Source organism: Chrysemys picta, chromosome 15, assembly GCF_011386835.1.
Source record: "Chrysemys picta bellii isolate R12L10 chromosome 15, ASM1138683v2, whole genome shotgun sequence".
Taxonomy (NCBI): domain Eukaryota; kingdom Metazoa; phylum Chordata; order Testudines; family Emydidae; genus Chrysemys; species Chrysemys picta.
Window position 1 is genome coordinate 21737962 of NC_088805.1, and position 14103 is coordinate 21752064.

A 14103-nucleotide genomic window follows, 5' to 3' on the forward strand; every position below is an offset into this window, starting at 1 on the left:
TTTACAGATAGGGGAATTGAGGCATAGAGAGTTAACATGACTTGCCTGAAGTCAAAGCTGGGAATAGAGCTTAGGTTTCCTGACTCCTGGTGTTATGCTTTAGTAACTGGGCCACACTACTTCCCAATGAGAGATCTGTTACAAAAATAAGGAGGGAAGGTACAAAACATGGGTCCAAAATGTCATAACAGTGAACAGTCCTTTGAAATAAGATACAGTAGATATGTCGGTTAATGAGATGCTTTGTGTCATGGTGGGATTACTCACTGGGTTGAGTTAGTAGAAGTGCTCCATTGACTTGATGGCTTTTCGGTCATGAATAGCTGATGTCTCCCCCTAGGGCCTAATCACTTCTTTTATGGGCAGGGAGTAAACTACATACGTTAGACTGCTATGTATCAGAATGAGACCATGCTTACAAAGCTTCTCCTTGAAAATAAATGGAGGAATTTTTGTAGGCCATTCTGTTCCTGATAGATAAAGGTCTCATTCTGTGATTTAGAGAGGCAATTATTGTTTCTGCTGAGTGCACGAGGTTGGAGTGCACGGGACTGGGAGCCAGGGTTCATGTGTTAGGGTTCCTGTTCGCCCGGTCTTGTGGTACTAGGCAGTTATACTCTAAAAAGTGAGTTAGTAAAAATCAGCATGGTGGGGGAAGGGGAGCTCCACATTATCTCTAGGAGATTCCATTTCAAATCAGGAACTCAGGAAATGCCAGACCAGACCAGGCCAACAGTGCATATAGTCCAATATCTTGTCTGATATTGGCCAGTTCCAGATATTTCCAAGAAAGGTTTAACACCCCTCGCCCCCCATAATGGACATTTAAGCCATAACATGCCCATGGGGAAGTTTACTCCTAACCTCAGGCAGCTAGTTTTGTTGGATTAAGCCTTGAACCACAAACGTGTATATATCCCTTATATATTTTTATCCCAATGAATGCTGCTGAGGATATTTGCATTATTCAAAGAAAGGGCTAATCCTTTTTTGATTCCTACTTGGGTCCTTTTCTCAATATTGTAAGAACCTAAGAACATTATAACGGCCATACGGAGTCAGCCCAAAGGTCCATCAAGCCCAGTATCCTGTCCTCTGAGAGTGACCAATAGCAGGTGCCCCAAAGGGAATGAACAGACAGGTTATCATCAAGTGATCCATGCCCTGTCACCCAATCCCAGCTCTGGCAAACAGAGGCTAGGGGCACCATTTCTGCCACTATCTTGTGGCTTTGAGTTCCACTGGGTGATTACATGTTGTGTTACCAGCTTTAAATGTGTCACCTTTTAATTTCATTGTGTTCCCCCTTATTTTCCTATTATGAGAAAAGATGAACAAAAAGATACATGTGACCTTTTCTATACCACTCTTATTTTATATGCCTCTGCTATGTCCCTTCTTAGTTATCAGCTGTCTAAACTAAATAGTTCCAATCTTTAAAATCTCACCTGATGTGGTAATCTTTCTAGGCCCGTAATAATTGTCATTGTCCTCTCTGGACAGCTTCTTTTTCCGTTATATCCTTTTTGAGACGGGTTGCCTAGAACTTGACATGCTAGTTAAAGTGATGGTATAATATGGCCCATTGAGAAGCTATTTTCTCAGGATTTTCCAGTTGGCTGAAATTGAAAAGTAACTTTGTGCGAAAGCTTGGTCTGTTGAGATTTCCTCATTGATTTCTTCACTGTTAAAAGATTTAGGCACCACAGTTCAGACCAGGGGATTGTGAATTGCAGCACACACTAGTGTGCTGCACTGTAACTCTCCCTTGTGGCCGTTGTGGGTGCAAACTAAAAGGTACCTACTTCGCATTAACATAGTCCTGTTTAAAGAGGACTAAATGAATGTGAACTAAGGACCATTGGTTCATGCCTGCAACATCCAGCACAGCCATTTGCACCCCCAGAGTCTGAACTGTGGGGCCATGTAGACAAGCCCTGTCAGACAGACTTCCAAACTTTTGGCTGCTTTATCCAAACTGGACTTGTTGAACTTCAGCTATCACCCCCCCAAAAGAACCCCACACTACCCATTTCAGCATTTGTAACCTAAAAAGAATTTAAAATCAAAATCTCCTTTTTAATTATAAAGTAAACAAGTGCCAGAACTATTAACTAGAGCTGGGTGAACCAGTTCAGATGGTTTATGAACTTGTCCATCTGTTTGCACACAGCTCAAAATGAACTATCCTAAACTTTTGGGGTTTTAACCAGTTTGATCCTCCATTCATGCTGTGGTTTGCTCATCACTTGTATCAGAGATAAGGCTTATCTGAGACTATATGAGCCAGCCATTCTAGAAACCTGCCATAGTTTCTTTTACAGTCAAAGTCTGAAATAGTTACACAAATGAGATGGTGTCCCTGATGTTCTGCTCCCAATTTCTGTTTCCTATTTAAGCGATATAAATATTTCATGCTGAAACTTTCTTAGTTCATTTTTAATGTTATGAAAGCTGAATACAGATTAAAAGAATCAAGAGGATAACTTTTATTGTTAAATATTTAATGGAAATGCTTAATGTTTAAATACTTACGTTCTTCTGATTGTTAAACTATTTAAATAGGATGGAAACTGTTTACTGAAGGTGTCACAAATGATATCAGTTTTCAACCAGAATTTCAGAAAAACAAGTGTAACTAAATATCTTGGGCCTGATTCTCCACGACCTTAACCTTATGTCGTCATTTAGGCTGCAGTTCAGCAAAACACGTAAGCCTGTGTTTAAGTCCCATTGAAGTCAAAGGCCCAAGTCAAATATTGAAAAGTATTGTTCATCTTAAAGCCAATGGGTCTTAAGCACATACTTCAAATTAGGCACATGCTTAAGTGCTTTGCTGTATTGGAGTCTTGCATCTGTGCAAAATGAGTATAAAATGTTATCAAATCAGAATTCACCACCCATTTTGGTGTTAGCATTTTATACCCTCTTTATGTATATGTGAAAGACCATCCAAGGTGCAAGGCAATGGAGAATCAGGGTCTTTTAAAAAAAATTTGGTGACTAGTACTTTAAAGTGTGAAACTTGCACACTTTAGAAATGGGTGCTATTCTCCTTTTAACTAGGTTTTCCTCCATGTACTTGTCTATAGCCTCTATCATTCAGAAAGATTCCTTTAAAAAGAACAGGAGTACTTGTGGCACCTTAGAGACTAACAAATTTATTAGAGCATAAGCTTTCGTGGGCTACAACCCACTTCTTCGGATGCATATAGAGTGAAACATATATTGAGGAGATATATATACGTGTATGTATATATATCCGTGTATGTATATATATCTCCTCAATATATGTTTCACTCTATATGCATCCGAAGAAGTGGGTTGTAGCCCACGAAAGCTTATGCTCTAATAAATTTGTTAGTCTCTAAGGTGCCACAAGTACTCCTGTTTTTTTTGAGGATACAGATTAACATGGCTGCTACCCTGAAAAAAGATTCCTTTGTGGTAGGATCATCTTACTTCTTCTAAGAACTTAATATTTTCCCAATTAGAGAGAGATTTGCCACTGTGTATTTGATGCCACTTCATTTTCAGCCTGATCCTGCCTTCCCAGCAAAACTAAAACTACCAGTGAACTCAGGGAACAGCTTTTATTTTCCGAACAAAATCCAGGCAGAGCCCAGCCTTTCCACCCTACTTCTTGAAAGTACCTTTTACATCCTACATCAATAAATGCAGTTTCTGCCCAAGAGCCAAAGATTTCAGTAGCTATGTAGAAAGAGACAATAGGGTGAATTTGGCTTATTTGAATTTGGCTTAATTATGGCTTTAAGTTTTCCTCACTGTGAAAGAATTATCCAATGTTGAAAAGCATTTTATTACTTAGGTTCTCATTTTGTTTATCATTTATGTTTATTATTTACTAGGCGTGCTAAAATGAAAACATTTGGACTAAACTTCTCAACAAGAGAGCAAAAATTGTGACTTTTTAGTGGAAAGTTATCTTATGCATTTAACCTTTTGAAACCATTATACAACCTTTTCTTTTTCTTGTGTCATTTTAGTAGGCCGTGATATTTCAGACAAGAAACAAATATGTAATCAGAAACATAGAGGTACCAAATGTTGGTCATTTCATCAGTAGAATGGCTACTTTAGTTAAGCTTAACTTAATCATAACCACTCCTAAGAACAGACACTGCTTTTGTGCCTGTACCTATAGAGTGCACATCTATGGTTTGAGGATACAGTTAAAATCCAGTACTTTCCCTCAGCCACCATCTTTAGATTCTTATCATCCTGCAGTCTCTGCCATCTCTATCCATTATTCTATTTATCCCTGCTGCAATGAAATAGGCTCAGGAACAACTTTGAAATTATTGCATCCCTTAATCATCTCTCTTCTTAATCTGAAATAAGTAAAGCAACCTTGGTCCTAATTTTCTTATCATCTAAACAAAGGACAAATCTTTCCTCTTTTTCTTCCAGAGTTCTTCAAATAAGCTACATCTGTTACGAAACTATTATGACTGACCAGAGGACAGTCATTAAAAATACATGGCACATTACAATACATCATTTATACTTACTATGTGCAGTAGAGTGATCACTTAAATATCTTACTTTGCCACATTTGCCCCATTTACCTACTGCAGTTACTTATCAAGTGTTTCCTCTTGGAACCACATTATGAAAGCAAAGCTTACTCTCTCTCCGTCACTTCACCCCACACCACTAATAAACCATTTGGCAGATGTTTCAGCATCCCCTTTTCTCTTTTTAGTTTAATCTTCACTTTCTGATTTCCCTCATTAAATCTCCTCTCAAGGCATTTCAAAATGTTGCTATGTATTTTTAAGCAAACTTTAACATCTGGTAGAATTACCACTGTGCTTTCTAGTGAAATGTTCAGAAGGTTTGGACACAAAACTTATTTATGACTGTGGATATGAGGTCCTTCCAGTCTGCTTTGTATAATATTCTTCAAAGACTCGTTATTAAAAAAACAGCAGTACAAAATTAGGACTTTATAATAAAATTATCTTTGATCTGGTTGACCACTGAAATGCTTCCGTAATTAAGGATTAATATTCATTATTGTGCAATGTACAAAGCATTCGGTAGCTCGCTCTTGAGCTTACTTATAAGCAGAGGTCAGTTTGATCTACTTCACTGTGGTATGATATCCTGACACACTTGTCTAGAAGTCCTATATTTCTGCAGAGAGTTTCTAGTCCTTCTGTTCATAAAGAGAGCCCTCCAAATATGTCCTAGTGCAGCCCTTGTTTTCAGGCTGCATATAGACTGGTACAATGGTTTTAAGTAAAGTGTGAAAAGTGTAATTTGTCTTAGCGTTAAACTAGAAGCCATAAAGTAACCAGTGATACCTTCAGCAAAAAACATCCAAGTCTTGAAATTGAGCTGGAACTTGAAACTGGTACCATCACTTTCTGTCTCTATTTTTTGACCCTGGTTAAACACTTGAAAACTACAAAGACAGGTTGTTTTTGCAAACACCAAAACCATGAAAACTACTGCCATTTTATAATAGAAGTAAACACAAAAGGATTGCAGAAATAGTCCAATCAAAAGTTAATTTTCAAAGTTGAATGGCTATTCAAGAAAAATCTTTTCATCTTTCCCCAGCTGGTTGCGTCATTGTCTGACTAAGTGTTTGTACAGCAGCTAGCATAATGGAGCCCTGATCTTGACTGGGGCTTTTGGATACTAGCAACAGAACTATCAATACATAATAATAAGCAGCAGTAAACAGATTTGCTGTAACCTTGTAGGTCTCTCAGATTATAACTAATGGGATCATATGATACAGAGATAAAGGAACTACCATACTGGATCAGACTAGGGGTCCCTCTATTTCAGTTTTTTTTATCTCTGTTAGACAGCTGCTTTAGGGATAGGTGCAAAAAACCCTGCAGTAGGCAAGTGTCACAAAATGATTGCTAACCATGTATCTTTCCATTACAAGTGCTAGTCTGAACAAATGTGTTCACAAAACAACAGATGGTCTTTGTGGTATAGAAATAACTGTTGGAGCCTGTAAATACAGTACATAAAGCCTGCCTTTCTTGTTTACACTGTACCAGTGCCTACTGGCCAGTAGAGATGGAACAGATCCCTGTCAAGTTATTTCCCCTGTCAGCCTTGATTTTTATAACCATATCACTTTCCGTTGTAAAAATCCCATAAAGACTTGTTATAGTATAGCATGTCTCCGTATAATTTAAAAGCAGAGCCCTTGCAGCTCTAGTAGGAAAGGAGCATGCAGCATGCCGCAGTGCAAAAATACAAATGTTGCTATCACAATGCAAGGAGAGTACGTAGCTGATAGTTCATTATCTGTCAAAGAGTCACATCATAAGGTATTGTCCTTCCATCCCATGGATGACATCCTTCCTCCGAGCTCTCCTAACTAAAGTGTGGACAGGTCAATCATTTATCAGTTAGGCCAGTAGCTTGTCCATAGACGTGGTCTGAAAAAGGAAGAATATGGAACGACTGTCCTATAACAGCAATATATTACAGTCCCCCTTCGGCCAAGCACCTAAGTACTTAAATCCAATTGACCACTAGGTGCTACCTCAATATTAATAGTAAGAAAATACCATGTGACTTAGATGACTCCTACAGCAGAAGCTGCTGCAATGTTTTGGGCCCTTCAGCAGCCTCCATGGGGATGTCATGGCATCACCCTTGCTACAAAGCGGTGGATCTATAAAGCCATGGTTATACCAACTCCATGGACAGCAGTGAAAAATGGGCACTGAGGAAGGGTGAAGAGCAGCAGATGAACATTTTTGATTCTCATCATCTTTGTCAGTTGCTCCATGTTAAGTGGCAAGATAGGATCAGCAAATGAGGATGTTCACGGCCAAGCCCAGCAATCACCTCCATCAGAACTGGTTTGGTTTCAGGGGCTTTCTTGGTACAGATGTATTAGAATGGAAGACCAACGAATTCCAAAGCTCATTTACCAAGGATGCTGCTGCATGGCTGGCAATCACGTGAGCACCAAAGCTTCAGTGGTGAGATAAGCTCGCCAGTGACTGACATAAACTGAATACCCATCCAGACCGCTTAAGGATCTAGCTAGAGATCAATCTGGGTGGTGCTTGATCTGCAAGGAGGCTGAGTCCCTTTGGGATTTGCCATGAAGATAATCAGAGGATCAGTCAGACAGTATGAATAACTCTAGCAAATAGCCAAACTGAGCCTCCCATACTCTGAAAATTATTCATCCAAATTAGCATGCATAAAATTCACCCCATGCACAGGGCCAGCACGGGGTTTATGCACTCCTTAAATTTCTATTAAAGCCATTTATGGTGAACTTAGGTGGTGCGTATAGACCATGCCCTAGTGCTCTGCACAGGGACAAATTTCACCCAAGTGAACACTTACAAATTACAAATACATGTGAAGGCAATCCAGATTGCTTAGAGAACCATTTACAAACCCCAAAGGGGTTACATTTCTCATGGAGAGTATCATGATAAATGGTGTGGCCAACTCCGTATATAATCTGTTCACCAAATATAAAATTATCTCTATTTGTCATGAGAGGCTGAAAAATAGTGACAAGAATTCAATTCAGCTATTTGCCTGACTAAAACAAATTGACGATTCCAGTTGTGAGACATAATTAATCAACTAGTAGGACTTCAAGAGTAGATATTTCTAGAAGGTAGAAATGGTAGAAGGTCAGCCCTGTTGGAAAAATACATTCTGTGTCTTGTTGCATGGATGATATTCCCCTCAAACGATGCTTTGTTAGAAAAGATTAAAGGCCCAGAGGCTGCAGGGTTTTTTTGTGTTCCGCCTTGGGAGGAAAAGTAGATTAAAACAATACTGTGATAGGTTGCATACGGCAGGTTGAGTGGTGTTGTATTGATTTTATTTCCACATTATCAAGATGAAAAGATATTAGCTTTGTCAGTTCTGCTTCTTTATCCCAGTCAGAATGAAGCAATTCATCTACTGACAGGCTTACAGAGAATTGTAAAGTCTCTACCCAAAATAGAGCAAGTCGTAGAAACTCAGCCACTGTGCATAAGCTGGGTTTACATGTGGCATGAAGGAAAGAATGGATAATACTCTTGGGGGAAAGTATTGTCAATCATACTGTACATACAGTGGTACAATGCACTATTTTTTGAGTGACTGTGACATAGTGTGTACTATTTTGATAAAAATATATATTCATGGTTAACCAAATTTCACTAGTGCAGTGGATATGTATTATAAAGCAGACAATTTATGGCTCCACACCACACATTCTGACCACTAATATTTATTGTTGTACACAGACAGCATATTTGGCAATGCACAGGAGACAGTGAATGGGTTTTAAAGTAAGGCACGTGCTTAAGCACTATGTTTTGAATCTGGGCCTAAATCCATAGCAACTCCATTAAAGCTGATGCAGGTACATGAGCCTAAAACAAGGGTGAGAGGAGACCCATGCCCCATATGCTGTTTAACTTTAATTATTGCTTTTTGACTCTTTTGCTTGTTATGTTCTACTCAAACCTAACAAAGAAGCTACTCTGACCCAGAAGAAATTGTTTCATCATTTTAAAAAATAATCGGTTTAAGGAATACATTTTGCCAGTTATCAGCTCTGTTTTCAATTCTCAAGCTACATATTTGTTATAACCCTCTCGTCCATAAACTTACCTTCGTGTATAATTCATTCCCATCAGGTAGGGGTTTTATTCCCTTAAACAGTCTTAAAATGATCTTTCTGGAAAAACAAAGAAAATGAAAATGGGTTGATGGTTAACATTTGGATTTTCAAAAGTGCTTCCGTGACTTAGGAGCTGGAGTCCTATTGAAAGTCAAAGGAACATCTGCTCCCATATCACTTAGGTGCTTTTGAAAATCCCACCTTTAGCTCCTGACTCAGCAAAGCAGAATTTAAGTGCATGCTTGACTTTAGGCATATGCTTAAATCCATTCATGCTTAAGTGTTTTGCTGAGTCAGTGTTTTGCTGAGGATTTTCCCCAAGAAATGCTATTCTCATCAGAAGAGTATTTCTGGCATGTACCAGTGCTGAGAATCTTACACGGAAATCTGTATTCCTAAGATCTCCAGTACTGAGTGGTAAAATCAGGAAGTTGAGATAATATTTGATTACGCATCCTGTGCTTTGGGTCCCAATTCTATCTGAATCTGGACTTCAGAACTTTTGGGATTCATCCATCTCTGCAGTAGAACATGTCAGAAAGACAAAAACCCATTCAAGTATATGTGATGTTGACTTACAACTAGAAAGGCTTCTGGGGACACTTGAGAGATCCAGATAACTGTAAGCTTTTCAGTGTTGTTTGTAGTAATAAGTAATAATGGTCATTTTTATATTGAAATGAGATGATTGATGCCTTTGACTAGTAATGAAAAATGAAGACTAGAAAATATGAAATCAATTACTTTTGCTACTGTTGTGTTAAATGTGATGCCATCAGAAAGGATGCTTTGCATTCATAATGCATCCAAGCTCTCCTCTCAGAAGAACCTCAATTATTTTAGCTGTATGTTCTACACCTTTGCTTTTCAAAAGCTAAAATTTTTGATTGCAGTAATAGTGCAATTTACTATAAACCTCTTCATTCTAGGCTATAATTCGTCAGCATCAATATGTATTAATTCTTTGAAGGTCATACATTTCAATAATACTTACAGCTTATGCATAGTGTACAAATTACTTTAATCAGAGATGTGTGAAGCAAGTGCATAGAGCACTGAATACAGTTTCATCTATTGTCTTTCTCTTTTCACTTTTCTATTTTTTAAATAAATGCATCAGGAACAATGAAATTGTTTTGTGTACTGTGGACTACAAAAAAGAGAGATACTGTCTCTGGAGACAACTATTGATTCATTCCCATAGTACAGTGATAATAATCAGAAGGCTAAAATCAAATAGTGGTGTCAACCTCCCATGAAAATATGGTTCTGTATGTGAGTCCTTCAGAGTTTTTGGAATGCAAACTGTATACAAGGCTCTGTATCATTCTGACATACAGTTCATTTGGCATATTCTAGCTTCTGCTCTGCAATTGATTTCTGGAGGGTTTAGAATACAGCCCAAGGAGCTGAATTTCTCTGCCATGCTTCACACTCACTGGAAGAACAGTAGAGAGTGACCTTGTTAGCTGACTTTTGAAAGAGGTCTGTCATGCTTTTAAGCGATGCTTAATAATAATTAAACTTACCTGAACTGTAATTAAAAAAATGTCACATCTCATTCACTTATTTCAATATCTTGTATCTAACTTGCTCTTGTGCAGTGTTAATGGCTGGAGGCACTTAATTTATAGCTTCTTTGATTTAAATAGGAAGGGGCTGTTGGCAGGGCGTTAGGGCCTTAGAATTTACTGCACTATTCCTTTAATCAACCAGACCTGGGACTTGTTAACTTTCCAGATATGCTAAAAAGCTCATCTTTTTTTTTTCTCCCCCCATGTGGGGATTGGGTGAGATGCTGTTTTTGTGTGTGGTGAAGTTGTAGTCCCTAGGAGTGACTATGAAGATCATGACATAGTTATTTCATACCATTTTAACAACAAAGAAATGTCTGCACTGATTTTTGTACTAACCTTTAGATTAAAAATAACTAGGCTAGTGAATTTAATGTATCTTGATCCATGTTATCAAAGTAATTTCAATTTTTTTTTAATTCTCACATATTGCTACCCTCAGATCTATTACTCAGATGCTGTTATGTTAAGTACTAGTGTGGCAGTATACAATTACTATGCAATCAACCAAAGCATGGCTGTGCTCCAACATTATGAATGTTGTACCTAATACCTTGTATTAAGGGCCAAATTCTGGCATTCTTTCAGCACATGACAATTGTGAGTCTGTGTTTTACCAGCCTTGGTCCCAAGTATGGTATTGTGGGCCAGCCTTGCCCCATGTACAATACCCCTGTGCAGATTACTCCTGATCGGAGCAGGTGGAAACCAAATAGAGTAGTGGTACATGGGCTTTGATCAATGGATGCATGTCTTAAAACGTGCAGACCTCCAGTCTGTCCCAGAATGTCCTTCTGCAGCTTCATTTGCAGAACAACTGTGGAAGGGCTGCATAACCACCCATTGGGTCCAACACTTTTCCCCTGTTGTGTTTTGTTTTGCAATGTCTGGATGTAGTAAGACCTACAGCATTAACATTTTAAATGCCTTCCACCACTTCCCCCAGGTTTCCCCCTTACGCCAGCTTTACACATATGCAATTTGCAGCCAGAATCTGGGTCATGGTGTTTCTGTGTTATCTTGTGAAACTTTCTGTCCTAACCGGCCCTAACCAGGAGTGTAGTGATCATGACAGCAATCAAATAGAAAACCATAGGAGGCATCGCTCTCAAAGGGAAAATCTTCTGGATTTAATTAGCAGCCCTGTATCAGAATTAGTTAAGATCAGGCTTTCTCAAACATGCTGAGGACTCAATACTCCCCTACTTCTGATTAGATCCCCACTGTTCTCAACAGCATCTAGCATACTGAGCTAGAGAAACTCACAGCACTTTGCTATTAATCACTAACGTGGTCTGTAGCTCCACAAATCAAACTCTCTCTTAAGAGCACGAGGCTATGCACATGTACCCCTTAGTATTAGAAATCATCAGAGTGGCTATGTTATTCATTAACTGAACTAGTTTAAATTCAGTCACCATCATTTATGTAATGTCTTACATTGGCCACTGTACTTAAATCTTACTAAATCAGACCTATTTACTTCACTATGTTACATTGGTGGGTGAGGTAAGAGGATGATAGGAATACCCACACTGGATCAGACCACTAGGCGTTTCGGAGAAGCTAGTATAGAAGTTCTGGATTTAAACCCTTTTCCTAGTTATCTAAACAACTCACAGGACCTCTCTTTTACACCTTCCTACATAATTGGTACCAACATATACCATGACCACAAGCTCCTCCCACTCCTTTAGATGTCTTGTGAGATCCACAACGTGATGTTTTGGGGATCACCCAGACCAGTAAAGGGTTCTGTCACCACCTGCCTTGTAACGTTGGGTGCCTTTATACTCTGCATCTTTGGTTCAGAGCTCTGACATGAGTAGTCTGCTCACAAATACAAGGTCTCACCCTGACTTCCACCAGCCTCATTATTCCTTGTACGGGGACACCAACAGCTCTTCCAGTTCCAGGTCTCCCCAAATCCACCCCTCCAAGTTCTTAACTACCAGACACTCTGACTTTTCCCCTCTGATTCATCACCAGGAAGGCATGACACCAACCCTGCAGACATCAGCTGGCTTTGGCACATACACTTCATACCATTTGCACACCAGAGACCTATTTGGGCTAAATAAACAAAAAGGTTTGTTTAATAGAAAAAATCACAGATTCAAAGATGAAATAGCACTGAAAGCAAACATATACAAGTTACACAGAAAATAAACATAAAGATGCCACCCCAGGCTTTATACTTTAAAATTAGATTAAAATCCCTTTTTTTAATACAAGTTTACCTATAGCTTTTGAACAGTTTCCCAGCTATAATAGAGGAGATGCAGGATTTTCAAAGACAGCACCTGCCAAATGACTCTTCCTTCCAAAGACCTTACTCAACATATTTTTATACACAATAACGTATACAACTAGTTGCTTATTCTTTGGGGTACAGACCTGCTGTTCTCTGCTGAGGGTGTCTGGGCTCTCTGACTGTCACATACAACCTTCCTATGTTGCTGGAAAATCACCAAACAGTTGTACACAGACTCAGTGTTGGACTAATAGGGTAAAGGGCAACTCTGTCCAGGAAGGAGAATGTAATTAGAGAGAATTTGCATTGGCAAGTGTGTGAATGTAGTGGCCCTTGCTAGGTTGGGTACATAAATGCCCAGCTAAATCCCTGACCTAGGTCCTGCCCTATCACAAATTTTTATAGCGTCTATCGCATGGGAGTTGTATAGTGGCTACTCTAGAGATTGAGGCAGGGAGCCAGACAATGGCAGAAAACCTCCAATAACATTATGACGACGCTGTTATTAAACTCTAATATAGATATTTTCTGTCAAATCTTGGCTGATCTTAACATAAAATGAGAAATACAGCTGGGAGAGCTTTGCTGTTAAATCGATCAGCATCAAAGTGGGAAGAAGATGCATTTATTTTACTTTGACTTTATTCTCTCATTTTCCTAAGTGGTCAGTGCCCTATAATGGCAGAACCGTTGCTGAATTTTATTGAAGTCTTCAACACAGAACCAACATAATAGCAGCAGGATAGGCTGTGTTGTTTCCTGACTTGTGTGCAAATGATTGCTGCTCTCAGAATTTGGATAGCTGGTGATGCATACAGAAGTAAAAACATACCTTGATTTTCAAGACAACAAATGGAGCTTGCAGTAGAAAATTTGTTTGTCAGATAGACAAATCTGTCTGTTAGACAGCACTCCTTGTCAGATACAAAAATGTTTCTTAGACATGTAAGCAAAATGGTTTTTATATGAAATTCTCAGAGAGAAAATAAAATATAGAACCCTATAGGGTAATTCTTTCCAATCCCATTCTTTAATCAGAAATACTGGAAGGGCATGAAATATGTGTAACAAGAGAAGAAAAGGGGAAAAGTTGATCTCTTTGCATTTCAACCTGATTTAGAACCACTGTTCTGAATTTTCTGCATTTTACCAATATTTAATTCAAAAGAGCCCCCTTTTCTATCACATGGCCAAAGTGAATTACTATGTTGCCAACAGAGCTAGATGCAAAATACCTTCAGCAGTTATTCATTTTAAATTTTTAAGTCAATTCATTGTGGACGTATTCCTTCCGGTTTTCTTTCCACTTCTGAACATTTCATTCTTACTGACACAGATGATTGTGGAATTTGAATTTTAAAGATCCATGCGCAAATATTCAGAGAAAGTGTATTTTAGGCTCCAATTCGCAAGCCCTTGTGCACATACTTAACTTTATACATCTGTGTAGTCCCAATGAAGTCAATGGGACTACTCACAGGAGTAAAGTTACACAAGTGTTTGCAGGATCTGGGTCTTAAATTTGTACATACACACATTCACCCCCAAAATGCTTACTTGTCCATTGGACCTAATCCTGAGCTAGTTGAAGTCAACGGAAAGACTTTAATAGACCTCCATTGATGATG

The 14103-nt window shown here is 38.7% G+C and overlaps 1 long non-coding RNA gene across 1 annotated transcript; it reads right to left on the reverse strand.

Moving 5' to 3' along the window:
- Window positions 1-3380: 3380 nt before the first annotated feature.
- Window positions 3381-12718, reverse strand: LOC122173949 (uncharacterized). The gene is made up of 3 exons (XR_006175031.2): window positions 12619-12718; window positions 8638-8704; window positions 3381-6434 (listed from the first exon to the last, which is right to left on the reverse strand). It is a non-coding gene; the product is annotated as an uncharacterized LOC122173949 (long non-coding RNA).
- Between the last annotated feature and the right edge of the window lie 1385 nt (window positions 12719-14103).